This window comes from Schistocerca serialis, chromosome 5, assembly GCF_023864345.2.
Source record: "Schistocerca serialis cubense isolate TAMUIC-IGC-003099 chromosome 5, iqSchSeri2.2, whole genome shotgun sequence".
Taxonomy (NCBI): domain Eukaryota; kingdom Metazoa; phylum Arthropoda; class Insecta; order Orthoptera; family Acrididae; genus Schistocerca; species Schistocerca serialis.
In genome coordinates this window covers 452,098,540-452,120,522 of record NC_064642.1, presented here as the reverse complement: position 1 = coordinate 452,120,522, position 21,983 = coordinate 452,098,540, and the positions used below count along the sequence as shown (strand labels likewise).

Sequence of the window (21,983 nt, the reverse complement as noted above, 5' to 3'; positions counted from 1 at the left end):
GGAGAGTTGTCGATATTGATGCTTTTATTCTGATTTCATCCAGGAAACATTACAACTGCATCGTTATGAAATATAGTATGGACCCTTTGAATTTGGCAACACTCTAACATTCTTTGGTGATTTCGCTTTATGGAGACTGTAATTACAAGGTAGGGGAAGAAACACTTCAGACTCGGAAGATTTTTATTTAGAGAAGTGTAATAGCTTGTATGTGATATTCAGCAGACTTAAGTCTTTCTTTCGCAGTTGGAGGATAAACTTCCTAATAGTAGATAATGAGAGTGCCTGGAAAACAACTTAAATCCACGTTCATCTCAATGTAAATGTCAAGATGGGTAGTACACACTTCCAAGCGAAAACAAATATGGGGGTCAATGTGGTGACCATGCAAAGTGTTAGGATGGGTCTTAGTGGAGAGAAATTTTCGGGTGTAAAAGTAACATCGAATGCACCACAACTGAGTGTTATAGGACAACTGAACAATACGACATGTAAATCACCTAGCGGATCACATCGAAAGCTCTTTGAGGCTGTTCGTAGATGATGTAGTTGAATACAAAGAAGTTGTGATGCTATAAAATTGTGGGGAAATGCGACAACAGAGGATCAGCGGTTGGTGCTGGGATTGCCAGAGGACGCTCAGCGTAAAGGAATAAAAGATATTACAGCTAAATAGGCGGAAATACCCTTTGTTGTGCAACTACCCTTTTCCCTGTGGCTTCGCCTGCGTCTGCTTTTGATGCACATACTGAACACACTTCCCCTTCCCCATCTGTGTCCTCCTTCCTTCGTTTGCCTGTCCTCATTATTCTCCTATCTCAGTCTTTCTCCTCATCACCAGTCTATCTATCTCCTCTCTCTCTCTCCATCCGCTACTCTATCCATCTCAGCCTGTCCCGAGCGATGTTCATCAGCAAATGTAGCCCCTGCAACGCAGCTCAACAACGGATGCCGATACTACTCCCACAACACACGTGTCATGCAGAATAGCCTACATGTACAGCCTGGAAACCCGTATCTTGCCCCTGATGGGTTGGCTGCCTTGCAAAGCAAGTTGATTTGGTAGGCTCGTACTGTTCCCAAACAACTTGCCTGTCGTGGAGCACAACCTAACGCCAGGAGGGTCTCGAAAAAACACGTTTTTAAGGCAACGACCACATAGAGATGATCAAAAAGGATGCTAGACAGATTCTTTGTAAGAATCCTTACGAAGTGTAGATCACTCACAAAAGAGGCAGCTTATAAAAACCGCGTTCCTTACCAGGCAGGACTCACGGAGGGAGCAGGAAACTTGAAAGAAGAGCAGTTCATTTCGTCACAGATTCGTCTAACAAGCGCGAACGCATCAGAGTTATGCTTATCTGATTTCAATAGCAGATGTTGCAAGAGAGATGTTGGGCATCATGATGTGATTTACTTATAAAATTTAGAGAGCGTACGTTCCTAGAAGAGTCAACTAGTGCATTAGATATAGAGTGATGGGTCCTCCATTGAGGAAAACAGTAAATGTCTACGATAACAAAAAGTGCTCGTGCACTGAGGAAAGGAGGAGGAGGGTACAACTTGAAAAAGCCGCTACAATTAAATTAAACAAATTCCTGAAGCAAAGGAAATTGCCACTATTGCCCAAAATAAAAGTGACTGAATTGTTGACCTCTCCTGTAATTTAGTACGGATGTGGGTGGTGGACAATGAATAGAATTAGATCACAAGAAAATCAGTTCCTTTGAAAAACGGGTTTTGCAGAAGTATACTGAGGATTTCATGACCTGAAATAGTAAAAAAAATTTAGTCCAAGTAAAAATAAAACAATTTTCTTTGGAAGCAGATGACACTGAGGTACTTCGCATATCGTATGAGGAGAAGACTCACTAGAAGAAGTTGTAGTGCTCAGAAGAAAAGCATCGGAATGGCCCTTGAACAACAAAGGTCCGAAACAATGGTCCAGCATTGCATGGAAGGGCATGTTTCATCATGACACAAGGTGTTGGTGGATCATAACAATGAACGTAAATCTCGTGAAAAGACCGTAAAGGCAAGACTAGAAAGGTCCGAGCTCAACATTCGACTGTGACGGAAAACGGATGGAGAAGGGGGGAGGGGGGGATGAATTCGTGCATGAAATATCCTCCCATCAACACCATAAGGTGGCTCGGACGATGTAGACGTAGATGAAGAGGAAAAAGTGTAGTGCGGTTCTCTTAGGGAACGATGGCGGTGGTTTCCTTTAGACGTGACGCGCTCGTCAAGACGTGACTAGCGGCGCGCCGTTGTGCCAGCTGCTTTCCCGTAACGCATAGGCAGGCGACGCGAGGCAGCCGTGAAAGTGGGTCGCCGCTTGGCTCTGCGGTACGGTAGGCATCGGACATCGCCGCCACCGCTGGCTGCCGGCCGTTGCCCCCGGCTCGCTGTGTCCAGCACTCCAGTCCCCAGGCGGTTGCCGTCCTCCTCCGCCAGTGCAACCTTCCCGCGCTTTAAGGCCTCTTTGTGCGTGCCTCCTCAGCCATTCGCCTAATGGCTTTCGGTCGCAACGCGAGAGAATGCTATCGCATCTCTGCATACATTCTACTTCGACCTGGTGTCCCTACTAAGAGTCGTCAGGCACATTTTCTCTGTGTTTCGGCAGATATTTGCAATTTCGTTTTTACATTGTCTTAGCCAAAACAAAAACAAACAAAAAAGTGCTCATTACGCCTTTCATGCGACTTTCAGCGTCGTCGAACAGGGACAGTAAAACGGGAAGATTAGCCAGCACTTCAGCAATGACCAAGCAACTCTGGTGCATGGCGCGAGCAGTCGGTACGGACCAAAGCGGCACGCGAGTCGCTTCTTGAGTTCTGGTTATTCTTCCTGTTTTAATGTTCTTGTTAATACATATCGACAGAGCGAATATCGCATTAGACTAATTTGCGACCGCTCTATCAAATGGGCACGTAAAATTGTTGTTTGTAACGGAAAAAAACAGATGCTTTCCGTCCCATGAAAAATATGACTAGCATTATTTGTGTGGGCTGAGTCAAGCTACATATTGCAAAACCGAAATTGCAGATATCCGCCGAAACACCTGAGAAAATGCGACTACGTTAGTGTTGCCACCTTGCTGCTGGCTGCTCGCATGCGTGGCCCGGCGATGACGGATCAAGCTCAAGCCGTCAGAGTTTTACGGCGTAAATTAACCTGCATCGTCACCATTCGCCCTGCTGTTCGCTATGATCCTCACCAGGTGATGGTATCAAGTTGGTTTGTTTTTCGTGCCTCGACCGTTTAGTCCACTCACTGAAGGAAAATTAAGGGAAGAGGTTGTGTAGCTGCAAGTTTTAACTGTCTCTGAAACATTGGCGTCTATGGAAAATGATTCCCAGTACAAAATTGTACCTTAAATTTCCTACAGAAGAGTTATTAATTTTTTTTTTAAGATTAATAATTTCAGCGTTGCAGGGGGTGGAAAAATCGGAAACTATTGAAATGGTGTTTTAATGGTATAATATTAACGTATATTGTTAAGTAATGTTTGTACCACATCTTAGTGCAGTAGAACGGTATTAAGGGATAAATTATGTAACAGGGTGGAAAGGCGGGGTTGGAGATTAGAGGTGTGAGGGAAAGTAGGTTGTTGGATTGTGGTCAGGCAATTTTCCATTCCCTCTGTCGCACTACGTCACAAGAAGCAACAACAGGATGTTTCACAAAGTTATATCGATCATTCCGCAACTCGCGTTTAAAGAGTCACTGGCGACGCAATGTGCGGACATACCCGGGGGTGTTTATTTTCCACTAGGTGCGTTAACACTTCATGGAGTACTGACTTGAATACTAATAATAGTAAGGCGAGAAACGCGTATAGAATCTACGTAAATCGTTGCACACCTTCCTACAATGCAAGAGGGGAAATTGATCATTAATTATGGTGTACGGCAGCTTTAGTGTTCTTCCGGGATAGGCAACTTACCCCACCATGAGCGCTGCTAGCTTTTCAGTTTACAGACACACTATACCTTTCCACCATTTCCTGTCCAGTTCTCCCATTTTAGTAGACAAAATAACTTCACTCAGCTCGCGTTTATGCAATAGTGTTTTCAGTCTTGTTAGTGAGTGTTAATTTGCGGTTCTTAATGTTGACTGGAATACTCTCTTTCAAATTCTAAAGGTGGCAGGGGTAAAATACAGGGAGCGAAAGGCTATTTACAATTTGTACAGAAACCAGATGGCAGTTATAAGAGTCGAGGGACATGAAAGGGAAGCAGTTGTTGGGAAGGGAGTAAGACAGGGTTGTAGCCTCTCCCCGATGTTGTTCAATCTGTATATTGAGCAAGCAGTAAAGGAAACGAAAAATTCGGAGTAGGTATTAAAATTCATGGAGAAGAAATAAAAACTTTGAGGTTCGCTGATGACATTGTAATTGTGTCAGAGACAGCAAAGGACTTGGAAGAGCAGTTGAATGGAATGGACAGTGTCTTGAAAGGAGGATATAAGATGAACATCAACAAAAGCAAAACAAGGATAATGGAATGTAGTCTAATTAAGTCGGGTGATGCTGAGGGAATTAGATTAGGAAATGACACACTTAAAGTAGTAAAGGAGTTTTGCTATTTGGGGAGCAAAATAACTGATGATGGTCGAAGTAGAGAGGATATAAAATGTAGGCTGGCAATGGCAAGGAAAGCGTTTCTGAAGAAGAGAAATTTGTTAACATCCAGTATTGATTTAAGTGTCAGGAAGTCATTTCTGAAAGTATTCGTATGGAGTGTAGCCATGTATGGAAGTGAAACATGGACAATAAATAGTTTGGACAAGAAGAGAATAGAAGCTTTCGAAATGTGGTGCTACAGAAGAATGCTGAAGATTAGATGGGTAGATCACATAACTAATGAGGAAGTATTGAATAGGATTGGGGAGAAGAGAAGTTTGTGGCACAACTTGACCAGAAGAAGGGATCGGTTGGTAGGACATGTTCTGAGGCATCAAGGGATCACCAATTTAGTATTGGAGGGCAGCGTGGAGGGTAAAAATCGTAGAGGGAGACCAAGAGATGAATACACTAAGCAGATTCAGAAGGATGTAGGTTGCAGTAGGTACTGGGAGATGAAAAAGCTTGCACAGGATAGAGTAGCATGGAGAGCTGCATCAAACCAGTCTCAGGACTGAAGACCACAACAACAACAACAACAGATGAGCTATTATGTCAAAAACCTCAACAGCTTGAACTGTCTACCTCACTTAAGAGCCTGCTCAAAGTGTAAAATGCTGTCAATATGCATTCGACAATGTCGATTTGATTGACTCCACTATCAGCGGCAGGAACTCTTTTTGCAGCTTGGGGGTGTCTAACGTATCATACCAGCCTCAGTATATCCAACATCTGAAGAGGCGGAGAGGCTTAAATACTCTCCCTCAGAAACAGAAGTGGCTCACTTGGGTATTACGGAACTTCGGATATTTCAACTCAAGTTAGGCAATGCATTACATCAGATTACTGTTCCAGGTTTGAGTCTTAAGTCTTATTCCGTCTGACTGATGACACCCACCTTGCAGGATATATTGTGGATGCGTGGTAAGTTTTCCCATTCATTGCAGCCCTTTCTACAAGTGCCTGAAATTCCTGAGTGGAAGAGATTTATGCAGTCTGCCATAACACATTTAATGATACGAGTAGTGTTGTAACTTTCCGGTCATTCATTAATTCACCCACAAGTGTCTACAACACGGTTACGCAGCCTACAATATATTGTCAACGACAGGCAGCAGCAAAATGCCACATTTACTAATCCAGTCCCGTTCCTACCAACACTATACAGGTCACTGACATCACACTCACCAGTTAAGCACTGCTCAGTCATTGTTCATAGGAACGTATTTTACATAAAAGCTCACTTAACAACTGCAAATATGTACGTGCTCAAGAAATTGAAAATAACTCCCTATATAAACACAAGCTCAGTGCAGATATTTTGTCTGCCTACATAAGAGATCTGGACAGGAGATGATGAGAAGATTTAGGTGTTCGTCAGTAAACTGAAAAGCAAGCAGTGCTCGTGGCGGAGGAAGTCGTCTTTCCAGGAAGGACGATACAACTACCATAAAGGATGACTAAGAATTGATTTCCCCTGTAGCTGTGTAGAACAGTGTGCAGATATTTATTTAGGATATGCTTTTGTTGCGTTTGTATTATTAGCAACTCATATCCGTATTCAATATAGTGTTAACACACTTTGAGAAAAATAAACACCCCATCCCAAGAGTGTCTGCGCGCTGCATTGCTAGGTGTTTCATAAGGTGAACTGCGGAAGGGTCGGAATAAATTCGTAAAATACCCTCCTGTTGCGCACATCCAGCTTCCACCCCCGCCTTACACGCTGTTACGCCCCCACAACACATTTTACCACCTAATACGGGTATACTTCACTTAGATGTGTTACATACACGTGATATTTTTGAACTTTACCCGTATTATTTTACAACAAAAGTCAGTTTTATACCATTAAAACACTATTTTAATAAAATGCGATTTTCCCATTCCTTGAAACGCAGAAACTATTAGTCCTGGAGAAGAAATGGGTAGGACCTTTATTGTAGGAAATTTAATATTGTTTAATTTTGTACTGGGAAACATTTTCGTTAGATGCAGCAGTGTTGGAGATAGTCTAGAAAGACCTGAGAAAGTAATCCTCCCCAAACTCCCCTCACTCACATACCCCATCGGTGTCGATTGTTAGTATGTTGTTCATGAAAGCCCCCCTACCCTCTGTACAAAAATGTGCAATTGCACGAATTTTTTCCGCAGTCGACACTTTTTAGTCTTCGTTGACTAGGCTACTGACCATATATCGCCGTGATTGGCTGCTTCAGGATTACTCAAGCAGTGCCGTGTTTGACTACTACGTCTCAGCTTTCTATGTGAAGAGCTGCAGGGTAATTACTCCTGGCGAGCAGTGAGGCTGAGCGTAAATGTAGCAAGACTCCGAGCGAGCAGTGAGGCCACAGCAGCGAGACCGCAGCATAAATGTACCGTAACATAGTAGATTGGTATTCGGGTGGGACGGGATTCCCTTGCTCCTGCAGACATCCGTAATTCCCCTAAATGATGGAATGATTCCTTAATCCTTTCACTACATTCTCTTCTAGAGAGAGACGTTATTGTATGGCTATTTTAATTAATATCGTAGGCTGAAGTAATATTTCCCTGAGTTTTGTTTTGTAACGTGGGAAGGGGTGTAAGATACAGGGCTAGTCATCAGTGCGTCCGGGGCTTGGGAAGCGGACTATGGAAAAACTGCTAGACTTACAGGAAACTGACGCACTTCATTGGATAGCGCATCTCTCCTAGTCTTAACTCTCACTGCAGATACTCAATACGGGCACCGTTTGTGACGTGGCAAACGCCAGTAAGTGCGTGCAATTCATAGACACGAATCGGCCGGGAAAGCGCGACAGCAGCCCGCTTTGTAAATCTGTTGATGGGTCGCTTAACTGCTGGCGAGAACTTACTCTATGCAATACGTAGCGGAGCATGGGGTTAGCAATGAAATTTTAAGACGCCACAACCTACAAGTGGAAGCTTTAATTATGAGAATTCTGCAAAATATTAGCGGGCTTTCCTGTACCAACGGGACATCGATACATAGCAATAACATACAGCGCTTCCCACTGGTTCTCCGATAACCCATTGTAGGACATGTTAAGGAAAGAGTTAAGCGAAGTCAGGCCCATTTACTTCCACGGCTTTCCCTTCGAAGAACAAGACGACTTAAGTACATCCAACCATTACCACCTGGCAAACACAGCTGTCTTTGTCATTCAGTATGCATGCAGTCCCTTCCGACATACACACAGAGTTGTCTCTCCAGTTCTCGTACATGTGTTCTTAATGATATTTTACTGCCAGTAAAGAATACCAGTGCTACAAACAGGTTTCAACAGCATACAGAAAATATTTTCTTTGAAGTTGCAGTATATTGCAACACAAGGGTACAGAAGCAGTGACAAAGCATGCATGCATTTTAAAATGACGAACACAAAATATTTATCAGGTCTGCGAAGGTAGTAACTTCGGTTGAAAGATGTCTGACTTCTGCTGTGGCAAGCCAGAAATTGCGAGCTAATTTTTCAGGTTAGCTGTTGGGACAATCATGTATCCAGCATTCCTTCTCATCGAACTTTGTGGATATATTTATAGATTTGTGTAAAAAGAGTGCATTAAGTAAGCAAAATACAAGAGTTAAATTATGTCTCTATTATCCAAAACTGGTCTTCTGGAAGGCAAAAAATCCTTTTCTGAGTATTTCGTTGAACTGTTCTTTGTTTGGTAAAAAGGCTGCGGAAATACGAACTGTCACGTTCGTCACTAACTTTGCTGTGTTGGCCAAACTGTAAATAATTTTGAATATTTATTAGGATAATACCAGTAAAGAGTAAGTTTATTATTTCAGTCGCTATCTTGGCGTTAATTGAGGAATTTAAGACAGTAACGCTAAGCTGCGTGTGTGTGTGTGTGTGTGTGTGTGTGTGTGTGTGTGTGTGTGTGTGTCCAGAGGTAAAATTAAGGGAGCGGGAAGAAGAAGGCAGTAAGGGGAAGTTCAGACAGCGTAGTAACGTCCATCCGTGAATGTTTACTAATTATCGGGAGCCCAGACGCGGAAGAATGTGTTGGATCACGGTGTACCATTGAGGTGATTCCTTACGAATCGCCTTGCCGCTTCTCTCCGTGTCTGAAGAAAGTGCGTTTCCGGCAAGTCGTTGGGAGATGGCGGCAGTCGCTTCCTGCCACCGTGGAGAGGAAAGGGACCGCCCGAGCTGTGCCGAAACTGCGTGTCCCCCCCCCCCCCCCCCCCCCCAATTTATTTTTCTGTGGAGTAGAGGCATAGTTCATCATTAATGCTGCGGCGAAAGGAGCGTAGCTGCGTCGGTATCATTAAATTTAACGAAGTGAAACAGAACGGGAGCGACGAGTGGGGCGCAACCCCGAGCAGGCAGCGCGGCGCGGCGCACGGTAAGTGCGGACTTCCTGCCGCTTCCCCCGTGACAAACATCGTAATTGGGCCGATGCGGCGGCGTCGGCGGTGGCAGGGCGCGCACCAGAGGTCGCTGCCCTCCTCACACCTACGGCCGAGGGCCGGCTCGCTGACTCGGGGATTGGGCTTGCGGGGCGCCGCCTCGGTTGGAAGAGGCGCGGAACTGTCTGCCGAGGGTGACCCAGTGACATTCAGTATCATCTTCCATGCTTTCCCAAGAAAACGATAGACTTGACAACTTCTTGTAGAACTTAACGGGGTTCAGTAATAGTTATTACATTTGATGTAGTTGTGTCTGGTGAGGATCCTGTCTTTGGTTTATGGGATTGGGGGTGTCACAGTTTGTTACTTTGTCTGTTCCTTCTCCCCCCCCCCCCCCCCCACCGTTTTATAATTTGCGTCAAAAATGGTTCAAATGGCTCTGAGCACTATGAGACTTAACTTCTTAGGTCATCAGTCGCCTAGAACTTAGAACTACTGAAACCTAACTAATCTAAGGACATCACACACATTCATGCCCGAGGCATAATTCGAACCTGCGACCGTAGCTGTCGCGCGGTTCCAGACTGTAGCGCCTAGAACCGCTCGGTCACTCCGGCCGGCTCTTGTGGTGTGGTTGGTGTGTGTGAGCGGTATTTGTTTCGATATAATCTTGTTGCCTTTCGTCCGTTTCCATCTGCTTGGCCGTACATAAACACAACCTAGGCGTGATCCCTATGTGAATACCGGACCATTCTGCTGCTTACAGAAACACTGCATCAGTCACACAGTCTGCAACACACAAGGAACACACGGCACGAGGTTAGAGAAACTGTGTTTCGTCAGCGCCATCTTCCGTGGCAGCTACGCATTTTCGGGCAATGTTCTTACTATCTTTTTTCCTCCATTTTCAGTCAGGAATCCGTCCCTGCAGTTTGTCGTTTTTATTAATGTTCACCCTGCATATATATTTGGCCATTTTCAAACGGTGCTGCATAAACTAAAAGAATACAACCATGAATTACAGAGTATATATACAGCACCGCACAAACATATCATGTGGACAGTAGCATAACACAGGCATGTTGGAGATAATAATAACAATAAATCGCTTTTTGCTTCAGCATGTGTCATACCTCAAAATCATCCCACCTTTTCATTGTAGAAGTACAACATCAGGTGTTGGGTTGGGTTGTTTCGGGGAGGAGACCAGACAGCGAGGTCATCGGTCTCATCGGATTAGGGAAGTCTGTCGTGCACTTTCAAAGGAACCATCCCAGCATTTGCCTGGAGCGATTTAGGGAAATCACGGAAAACCTAAATCAGGATGGCCGGACAACATCAGGCGTGTGCGAAGCTCTCTACATGATGGAAATGGTGTAAATTGTGTGAACTGGTACCACTGTTGACACCCGCCACACAAATCACTACAAATCAGTGTCCTGGTAAAATGTTTACTTGTGAACTTAGGCCGCTGGCGCGAAAATAATTCCTAAATGAGACTGTCCGTGCACTTCTCGAAGATAATATATTATAACTATAACAATTCTAAGTTTCATATCATAACAACATCTTATATCTGTTGACACCTTACAGCTTTCTCTAAGATGATACAGTAGTAGGTAAGGTACAAGCGCACAGGGTAGGAAAATTTATGTACAACAGAGTAGTGTAAGAATAAATATGTTACCCGTTCAAAGGGTCTGACAGTGACTTATGTAGTCATACGGAATATGGCAAGAAATATAGTTTCGCATAACAGATAAAAAATAACATAGAAGGCACAAAATGCTCGCCATTGACACAGCCAACAGTGCAGCACAATAAATGTGGGCAATACATCACAAGACGCTACCTCTTGAATACAGAATGTCTTTTTACCAATCCCTAATATGGGAAATGTAGTTATGTAAAACCATGTGTACATATAATAATAAAATTCGTGTGTTGACGCAAAAAGTGAATGGTGCATTATTTTCGACATTTTTGTAATCTGCTATATCTACATGACGTGTTTGTGCTGTTCTGTATGTACTCTCTGTGCTTCATTTTTGTATTCTTCTAGCTTTTGCAGTACCACTTGGAAATGGCCGAAAGGCCGAAACTGAAATTGTGAAATAGATAATTTCTACAGTCAAGAGCGAATATGATGTCTTTTAAAAAAATGTACATGACTGTGAATCCCGACAATCAGAAATGATTCAAAATAATAATAGTTTGTTTACATTAGTGGTTACGATTGCAAGAAATTGGAAATCAGGAAATAAATGATTTTGAAAACACTTGCTCGAAATTGACAAGTTCGCGCTTCAGACAATTGATTCAAGAACAGTAAAAGTACCTCGCAACTCTGACATCCTAATTTACACGACACCACCGGCCCGCACGTTTAGCACTAAGTAGGTACGGCGTACGGCGTTTCTGGCATAGCGGTAACTTTATTTCCTGGCCACTGCGTACGTAGAGGTTTGATTAAAGTGCAGAGAACAATGTTATACAAGTGAATAGCATCAACTTTCACGTAACTTAAGGACGAATGTTGTGTGTTCCATATTTAATAGGCGTTCAGAGTGACATCTCGTGGCAATGATAGAAGCTGCGAGCTACCGCGCTATCCGGTCCGCCCTGAATCAGTGTATCTTTTGGTGAAAACCGTAACAAAATCCCTCCAGTAGTTCGTGAGACTATACTTCACAAGTGGTGCGCTGATTTTGTTTAGCCATCCTAGAAAATCTCTTAATATCATAGCTCAAAATTATTTGTTCAGTGTTTTTTGTTTTATTTTTTTTCTTGTATCGTTTAAGTACATTACTATTATTATACTACACAACTTACCAGAGATTTTGGTTCTTAGTATCGTATTACACATTTCGTGTGGATACTCGTTGCAGATGTTGACAAGGTTTTCTTTTTAAAGTAACATGGAAATGTTCGTAAGTGCATTTATTTTCCACTTATGATGTCGAATGAGACAGGGAGTTTATAATTGCGAATCAGTATGTTTTTTGGTGATCGATTCCCCAAATGACAAGCTACTTCTTGAACATATGTAACCCTTATTTTTTCAAGGACTTGGGATGCATATTTTTGTTATACGAGAAACGGTGCCGAATTAAAAATGCGTTTCATTCACAAGTCAACCTGATAATACTAGGGAATTTATCGAGTGTGCGGAGGATTTTCAGGTAGTCCACTGTGAAGGAATGTAAGGTACTTTTTATCTTTTTGCTGCTGCCAGTTTCTCAAAAAATGGTTCAAATGGCTCTGAGCACTATGCGACTTAACTTCTGGGGTCATCAGTCGCCTAGAACTGAGAACTAATTAAACCTAACTAACCTAAGGACATCAAACACATCCATGCCCGAGGCAGGATTCGAATCTGCGACCGTAGCGGTCGCTCGGTTCCAGACTGTAGCGCCTAGAACCGCACGGCCACTCCGGTCGGCCCAGTTTCTCACATTTATCCACCCCGGAGAAAGACATACCACATTCTGGCGTGGATTGTGCAAAATGTTGGCCCTTAAAATACCAGTGAAGAGACCTGTGAAAGAAGTAACTTACCCGTTTATTTTCTCGAGAATAAAACACTTCATCGGTAACTGATTTTAATTCATACTTACACATTGCGTAACAGTTTTATGCTGCGAATGATGCTCTTCATTTTACAGAAATCTTTTTCTGGTTCATCGATTTCCTTTTGTAGAAATTACGATGTAACATGAACAAATAACATGAAGTTTCGTATAAAAATGCTTGAGAGCTGGTATTTTGTAGTTGTTCACCACGAGCATCAGTTCATATCATTTGGGTGACATTAATTTGATGCTCCCAGAGACTTGACGATTTATTGCACAGACGGTTTACTGCCGATAACGATCAATCCTTGACCGGGAACGTTTACATCGGTGGCTGGAAATTTCTCCTTGAGAGTTGTAGACTGTGTGCCGACCACAGATTCAACTTAATCCGTGCATTCATTTCAGTATAAATCCAAGGCAATAAGAACACAAATTACATTCTGAGTGACACCGTCATACATGTGCGCTAATTCCCAATACTGGTCCTTGAAATACACGCTGGTGTACAGTTTGACATTTCTCCCTAACGTAACGCCGCTAAAAAAAAAAATCAAATCAGCTCTTGTTAATCCTGACATTTTAGCTTCTGTTGTCCAGTGCTTAGAAGCTACAGAAATTAACGTAAAAACCGTCGTCTTTAAAACACTACCTGCTCAGTTTTAACATACACTTTTAAAATGGGTGATAGACCTAAAAGCTATGAAACAGCGAAGCCGTGTTTGTGATCACAGTTTAAGGTTTTCATGATGGTGCGCCTCAGATAATTTCGTAATTCAACACTATTTGCAACGTTTCAAACGCCGTCTGATTCTAAGCGTAGTTTAAGATCATCGTATGCAGCTTAGGCAGTGACCTCGAGTGCCTGATGACGCCTAGGAAGGCGCTAGAAATGATCTGGTTAATGTTCACCTCTACCGGAATTGCCACAATATCTACCATGGACCGTGGAAAAGAATCACGTGGAGAATAGTGAAAGATGTAAATTTGAGGTTGCTTACAATTCACAGTCCTGCAGTAGTAAACAAAACTCCCACGACTTAGTCTTCCCAAGGCGACTAAATCAGTCCCAGGCGAGATGTTCACTGTCTCTGAGATTACAGTGACACGCCGTACGGTGTTGGGTTTAGGAATGTGAAATCAAATTTCTCTAAGTGAAAATATAATTTACGAGGCCACTTGTATTTCACGCATTTCCTGCTACAGATGAAATGCATTTATGTAAACCGCAAAGATCTTCGTCCACGACTGAAGATTATGCAGAGTCCCTAATTTGAAGAGGTTAGATACCCGTCACGAATTGCCTGTTCGTACTTAAACACTCTCGAGCTCTAGAGAAAGTCTCATGTGTGGAACCTGCCGTCGCACAATATTGCTTGCATGTCTGTAACGTATTTGAACGTCGCCTATCAGTGGAACTAATCACGAAAACAGGGGGCTCCGTTAGTGTCGTGCGCTTTTATACGTCGTCGACACGTGGGCAGCGTTCGCCGCTGTTGCGGACTTGAAAGGGCATCTGCGAGACGCTGGCCGTATATTTCGTACGCGATAGGACGAGGGGAAAGGCATTACAGGTCACCGAAAGCCTGATAAGTGCCGGCACGTAAGTGGACCGCGAAGGGGAACGCACGGTATATTAACGTACATTATCTACATCTACATTATCCGCTATACACACGCGCGCGTATTAGCCGCTAATGCGACTGAGATGTTGTTTCCACAGGCAGCTTAGCCAAGGATTTGGGAGCGATCGATTTGCTCGATCTGCAGGTGAAACCGTGTACCAGATAGTACCCTGCATGACACAAATTCGGTCTTCCTTTTACAGGATGCAAGCGAAATAATTTCTACAGTGTACATTGTAATATAAAGAATTATGAAAGACTTGCATGGGATTTAACTGAACCTAGTGAGGGAATGATGGATCTTAGGGCAGAATCTGTAGACTACTTGTTTCTACAGTAGACGTCGTTATTTGTTACCGGCTCAGGAATCTTCCAATATGACAGCAACAATAATTACAGCGTTGCCTATTGTACCGTCACGCCACACAGTAATAGTGGGTGTCAATAATAGTTGCTATAATCGTTACACACAGATTCATTAGAATATCTCGTAATCTTAGCATTTCACATAAGCCCATAAATGAATATTTTGCCTAAAATTTGTTAATCGAGTCATCCTTGACTGAACCTTGCACCGAGATATTTTTTAAATCTGTACCTTTGTGTAGTAATTAAATTACGGGAGTGCAGCGTAAACTAGTCCTCCTCCTTTTAATATTTCGGCCGTATAGCTTTCGGCCGTGTTAGGAGTGAGCCGACAGACCCAAGCTACCGTCCTCGCTCCGTCGTGTTAAGCGATAGCTACACAGGTGCCAGAGACATTGATCGATGGCAGAGAATGTACATAAATTTTACCTCTGGCTTTTCGGTCGTTCCCTGCTGAAATATTTATGTATCACTATTAGCGACGTCTTTGCGGGTTCATTAAAGAAAGCTAATAATGATATATCGATATTCCAGCGTGGATCGACCGCCTAGTCATTGATTAAATTTATGCATGTCACCTTCTCTGGCGTTTGCGTGTCTTTGGTGTAAAACGACGGTACGAGTACTGTAGCATTGGTCTGTCAGCTCATTCTGCTGGTAGATGAAAGGTATACGGCCAAATTATTATTATTATTTATTATTATTATTGTAAGAAGAAGAAGAGTTTTTGTGGTTGCGCCGTAGAAATTTAATGAATCATTGTTAAATGATTGTTAAAAATCTAGAAAATTATCACTATTTGTGCTGTTTATCTTTTACGGATATTCAGGCGCAAATGCTGTACCTCACGTGTGCATGCGTTTTCCTGTCTTGTTCTTGAAACCAGTCTTCGAACTGAAGACAAGAACAAGAAAAACACCAGCGGGCAAAGTACGTAACCCACTTATATTGGTTAATAATGTGTGTTCAAGATGAAGCTGGCCCAAAAAAGTTTGCAGTATTTCGTTACCACATAATCTAATTGTAAAGAGATGAAAAAGTGTACGGATATTTTCAAGAAATTGGAATAGCAGCAGACACCGAATATACAACTTCGCCACAGGATTATATTGTCGTTGTGGAGCGGATCCTCATCAAAGGTAGTAAAAGATCTTGTTTTCAAAGATCGTCCGTGGTCTTTATGTATTGGGCAAGATGAAACATCAGGTGGACACACTTTCTCTCAACCCCCCCCCACCCCACCCACCCACACACACACACACACACACACACACACACACACACACACACACAAACACACACACATGCGCTGGCAAAGCCACAGCCCATCCCTGAAAACGCTATTCATCAAACGGAGCTGATACGAGTGTTCTACAGTGTGATAAATCTCGCACAGGCCTATATCAACAATGATGGTCTTTTCCAAGCACCTTCAGTTAAGAGCAGTTTTGGTGTTCATAGACTGGTTGCTTTCCTTTTCGCGGCAGACCTTACAAACCTTTTCCGCCCAGTTTTATTTTGACTGTTCTATATATTGGCCGCTTGACCGGCTCGCCTTTATCTTATACATAGCTTGTCATTAACAAAACTCTGATCCAGAGAATATCCTGATAGAGTCCACATCTTTGGTACACCCCAGGGATAAAGGGCCTGATGACCACAAAATGTAGGAGTGTTTAAAAACAAAAAAACCAATCAATTGCGGTTGAGCAGTTAACGAATTCCCTTCAGAGTTACGTAAGTTACTAGGACGTAACGATCGGAGAACTCTCTTTCCAGCAGATGCTTCGTATTGTTCCATTGGTCCGAACATAAAGGTAGTCGATGGAGTCCTTTCACGAGGCGCTCAGTCAGCGCCATTGACGCAAGCCACTGCCGGTCCGCCGATATGAATAGCTCGGCGTTCTGCCGCAGCTGTTCCCGTGACGTAACGACGGCCAGGCTTTGCGACCCAGTCGCCGGTGGAAGTGCGCCCCATCGCAGGCTCAGCACAACGCGGGGACAGTTTTCCGCAGTGTCTGGGAGTCACATTTGCGCCTGATGATTATTCGACTGGAAAGTGAATTCTGTAAGAGAATTATCTGTAGTCATATTGGCGCAAAAATGGCAGAGACTCGTTACAGTTATCAAAAGAGGAAAACCACATCTGTATCCGTAATCTGCAAGCAACTGTGAAGTGATGGCAGAGTACCCTCCCGTTCCATTCACATATGGATTCGGGAAGAATGACTGTTTAAACTCCTCTTCGCACGCTTTAATGAGACTAATCTTGATGTGTCGATCCCTATGGAAGTGATCTGTAGCGTGCTGTTGTGTACCTAGATTCCATACTTAAAGTAGGTCCTTGAAATTTTGTAAGTGGGATTTTCATGGAGCATCTTACATCTGTCTTCAGTTGTCTGCCAGTTCAATTTTTTCAGCATCCCCTGCAACGTCCTTCCTTGGGTCAGACAAATGTGTAACAATGTGTGTCGCCTTTCTTTGTAGACGTTTAATATCTCTCGTATCTCCTATTTGGCACGGGACCGACACACATGAGCAGTATTTTAGGATGGGTCGCACAAGTGTTTCGTAAGCCTTGTCCTTCGTAGACTGTTTTCCTAGCATCATACCAGTGAACCCAAGTCCATCGCTTTGCTTTACTTACGACGGAGCCTATGTGATCCCTACAAATTCTTACACCCAGGCATTTGTATCAGTTCACCGATTTCAGCTGTGACTTACTGATATTGTAATCATACGATGCTACAATTTCTCGTTTTGTTAAGTGCACAGTTTTACATTTTTTATTATTAAAGTTTTACAATTTTGATTATTTAAAGCAAGTTTCCAGTCTTTGCACAATTTTGAAATACTATCAGGATCGACTGAATATTTGTGCAGTTCTTTTCAGGCAGTGCTTTTGATAACTACATCGCCTGCTAAAAGTTTCAGGTTACTTTTCATATGGCCTGCAAGATCATTAGCCTACTTTGCTTATTTTCATTCGCTTATGTCGTATGGTATTATGTTTTGGAGTAGCTCTTCCCATTCTCAAGGATATTTTTGGCCCAGAAACGGACAGGTCAGCAATAAAGAGGTGTAAGCTCGCGATCATCTTTTCGACTCCTGTTCACTAGTCTCGACATTCTGACACTGGCCTCTCAATAGATATATTCTTTACTGTCGTTTCTTGTTAACAATATCAGCTTATTTCCAAGAATTAGAAGCTTTCATGCAGTTAATACTAGGCGAAATACAATCTGAATTTGGATCGCACTTCCTTAACTCTTCTGCAGAAAGGTGTGCACTATACTGCTGCATCCATTTTCAGTACGCTACCACAAGAATTCGAAAATATTAGCAGTAATCCACGCGCTTTCAAATCGAAACTGAAGAGTTTCCTCATGGATCACTCCTATTGAGTTGAGGATTTCCTTGAAAAATTAAGCTAATTCCTATGTTATGTTGTTGATTGCGTTTACTTAAACTTGTCGCTTGACTTTTTTTGGGTGTATAAACATTACATTTTATCTATTATTACTTTAAGTTGTAATTCCATGTACTGACACGTTCCATGTCCTTCGAGATTTGCTCCTCAATTCGGTCCTACGGAACTAGACGTGTAAATAAATAAATAAAATAATGTTGTACATGAACAGCAAGGGTCCCCCTACACACTTCCCTGAAGTACGTTTGAAGTTGGTTATGCTTACATCGATGACTCTCCACACTAGACAACATGCTGCGCCCTCCCTGCCAAGAAAACTTCCGTCCAATCTCAATTTTCGCAAGATACCCCAAAACAACAAGAGGGCACTATTATATTATTCGCTTCTGGTTGCTTTAAGAGAATAAGTTAGATGTCTCGAAACTTGTAGCTCATGTTCAGGTTGCCACTCACTGTTCAAACAATCCCGAGTCCTGGATGTTCCACTGTATATAGGAGTGTACCTTCGGCAGGGATTGCTCTTACAGTCTGATCTATCCAGATAAGATTCACTACCGTAAACCTGAACGGGTTCATGTCCCGGTCCAGCCCACAGCTTTAGATGGTCAGGAAGTTTCAAAACAATGGTTACTGCAGTGAGATTTGCAAGAGGTGTAGTGTGAAATTTGGAAAACAGGAGAGAGGTAATAGTCGGGCCGAAGCTGTAAGGGTGGGTCGTGAGTCATGGCTCGAAAACTCAGATGATAACAGCATTCCGTGAAACGCAAGCTTCCGAGTTGGATAGTCCCAGTTCCGAAATCGAATCCCAGACTGGTACCCAGTTTTAGTCTGCCAAGGGGGCTATATCAGGGTTAATGTCTCGCAGAGGGTCCTTTTTATTGTTCTTACTGGTTAGTTTTGTTTTATAAAGGTTTTCGCCGTCTCTTACGTTTCTGTTGAATATATCCTGAGCGAGAGAGCACAAATCCGTCGTTTTCGCGTCGTAATAGTATGTAAGTGATAATTTCCGGGAATAGCCGAACGGTCTCAGGCGCTGCAGTCATGGACTGTGAGGCTGGTCCTGGCGGAGGTTCGAGTCTACCTCGGGCCTGGGTGTGTGTGTGTTTGTCCTTAGGATAATTTATGTTAGGTAGTGTGTAAGCTTAGGTACTGATGACCTTAGCAGTTAAGTCCCATAAGATTTCACACACATTTGAAATTTTTTTAAATATATTTTCCTCCTGGTTTGGTCGCATCAGATGGAGTCGACCCTTTTGTAACGGCGAGTTACGTCAAGGAGACACAGAAGAGATACAGTACAGTGGTATTTCACTGTGTATTTTCTAGTTAGTGTTTCACTGTTCCCACGGTCTTTATTCGCTTCAGATCATAGAAGTATGCACGTCGATAAATAATATCTTCTTCGCCAGTAACGCAGTTTGTACATGCCCACGTAGGATATTCAGTCATCTTTTGCTAATTGGTGTCTCTAATTCAAATAATAGGTGGTATCTTGATTGCAACATGACGTTAACATATAACCTTCGTTTCACGAGGCCCTTGATTGTTACATGAAGTAGTACTTCAGACTGTAAGTCAACCTGATACACCTAGGAGTTTGGCCAGCTTTTAAAGTATATCTCCACAACATCAAAATGCAAATTAATTGAAAAAATGGGAAATGTAAGTGGGTAACCGTTTAACTTACATATTGTCCTCATAAAAACAAAGCTCATGACGAAAGACATGGGGAAGCATTGATACAATTAAACAGTGCCCAGTTTAATACAGACAGCTGCGTGCGTAATATGTACCAATTTTGTCAGTAACGGTCGCCAAACGAAACATGCTCGAGTAAGAAAGATAACTGTATGCTTTCGGAGAATTCTTGAAGCCTATATGAGTCAAACACTCACACAGAATTCATGGACCTGTCATACAAAATAACGAAAACAAAAGCGGCGTGACGCAGAGGGCATTATAATTAAAAATAAGAATATACTGAATGAAATGCGTCTAAAGGACGCACTAATCCTAGCTAAAGCACTGAAATGGCAGTGCATAGAGCACATCATGGGAAGAACGAATGACGGTGCAAACTTACATCAGCACGGATGCCCACACAAAGAAGGGGAACGCAAAGAAAATGGTGGCGAGATAAACTGAGGACATGTGGAGGACCGTCATTGCCAGCGACAGCACGAATTAAGAGAGCAATGGAAGCAATTGGAGGGAGGCCTCCGCCTAACAGTGGGGCTCTAATAGCAAATGACAACAAGTAGTAGATGTGAATGTTACCCAATGTGTTACTTAATGCATTTTGTATATCACAAAATGAAGATATAAGCGCTTTATGACATGCTGGGAATTTTGCACGCCGCGTCTCCTCAGATATTGATCATAATATCTTGAGAAGTCTTTCGCTAAACTGTACGTATGAAATATTTGAACGTAAATGATGAGTTATTAATAAGAAATCCTAAATATGTGTTCCAAAGTAATCACAGTAGCATTTCCTAGATGTTTTGTGGGATTGATGTCTTTCATCCCTTCAGACAACATCGGCTCAAACGAACTGCGCAACTTTTACGTGCTCAACACCGGAACCCCGCTGCTTACTTAAAACTGCCTTTACCACTAGTACCTGAACTCCGCAACTAACTGTAAACCTGATTTTTCTATTTGGTCCTCCGCGCTACGCGGCACCAATCTACATCGTAGGAATGTTGCATTTGTGTGACAAAATTGAAATAATTTATTAAGTTAAATACGATAATTGACAGAAGAATACCGAAAAAGCGTTTACGTAAAACGTATGTGCAGTGGATCCTGCCTATAACAACAGTCAAAGGACCTTGAAAATTATGTTGTTATAAAAAGGTGTCCTTTCTAACCGAGAACCTTATTTTCAGTCTGTAGTTGTGGCAGATGGAAAGGAATAAATTTATTTAGCTTTGTTTTATTTTGCATACATTATTCACTCTTAAGCTTACATGAATACATCATATACAGTTCACTGCTCCCTTCCCTAGCTTCATACGAGGGTCACTCCAAAAGAAATGCACACTATTTTTGTAAAAATACAGTTTTCATTGTGCATGTGTGAAAGTTTTGCAGTGTGTAGATACATCCTTCCCGCTTGTTTTCAAACTTAGTTCAACCTGTTCCCGTGAGTGGCGCCGTCACAGCATGTCTTAAAGATGGCTGCTACACTTGACGTTCGTCAGAAGCAACTTGCTGCCATAGAATCCTGTGCTGTGAAAACGAGACGGTGGGAGACACCCACAAGAAGTTGAAAAAAGTGTATGGAGATGCTGCTGTCGATCACAGTACAGTTAGTCGGTGGGCAAGCAGGTTACATGATGAAAGCGGGCACGGCAGTATTGAGGATTGTCCTCGCAGCGGCAGGCGTCGCACTGCACACACTCCAGACAATGTGCAGAGAGTTAACGAATTGGTGACTGCTGACAGACGCATCACAGTGAACGAATTGTCACGCTACGTTGGGATAGCGGAAGGAAGTGTTTGCAGAATGCTGAAAGTGTTGGCGTTAAAAAAGGTTTGTGCCAGGTGGGTTCCCAGGATGTTTACCCTCGCTCACAAAGAAACAAGAAAAACGGTATGCAGCGAACTTTTGGAACAGTACGAAAATGGTGGAGATGAATTTCTGGGAAGAATTGTGACAGGTGATGAAACATGGCTCCATCATTTTTCACCAGAGACGAAGAGTCAATCAGTGGAGTGACATCATGCAAATTCACCCAAGAAAAAAAAATTCAAAACCACACCTTCTCCTGGAAAAGTTATGGCTACGGTGTTTTTCGATTCCGAGGGACTGTTGCTTGTGGACATCATGCCAAGTGGAACCACCTAAATTCTGATGTATATGCGACGACACTGAAGAAACTTCAAGCTCGACTGAGTCGTGTTCGACCAAATCGGCAAAAGCAGGATGTTTTGCTGTTGCACGACAATGCACGCCCATAATGTCAGTCAAAAAACCATGGAAGCGATCACAAAA

The 21,983-nt window shown here is 42.8% G+C and overlaps 1 protein-coding gene across 1 annotated transcript in view; it reads left to right on the top strand.

Annotated features, from left to right (window-relative positions):
* Nucleotides 1-21,983, top strand: part of LOC126481841 (max dimerization protein 1-like) — a 682,325-nt gene that overhangs the window by 599,091 nt on the left and 61,251 nt on the right. The gene's annotated exons all lie outside the window — the stretch shown is intronic.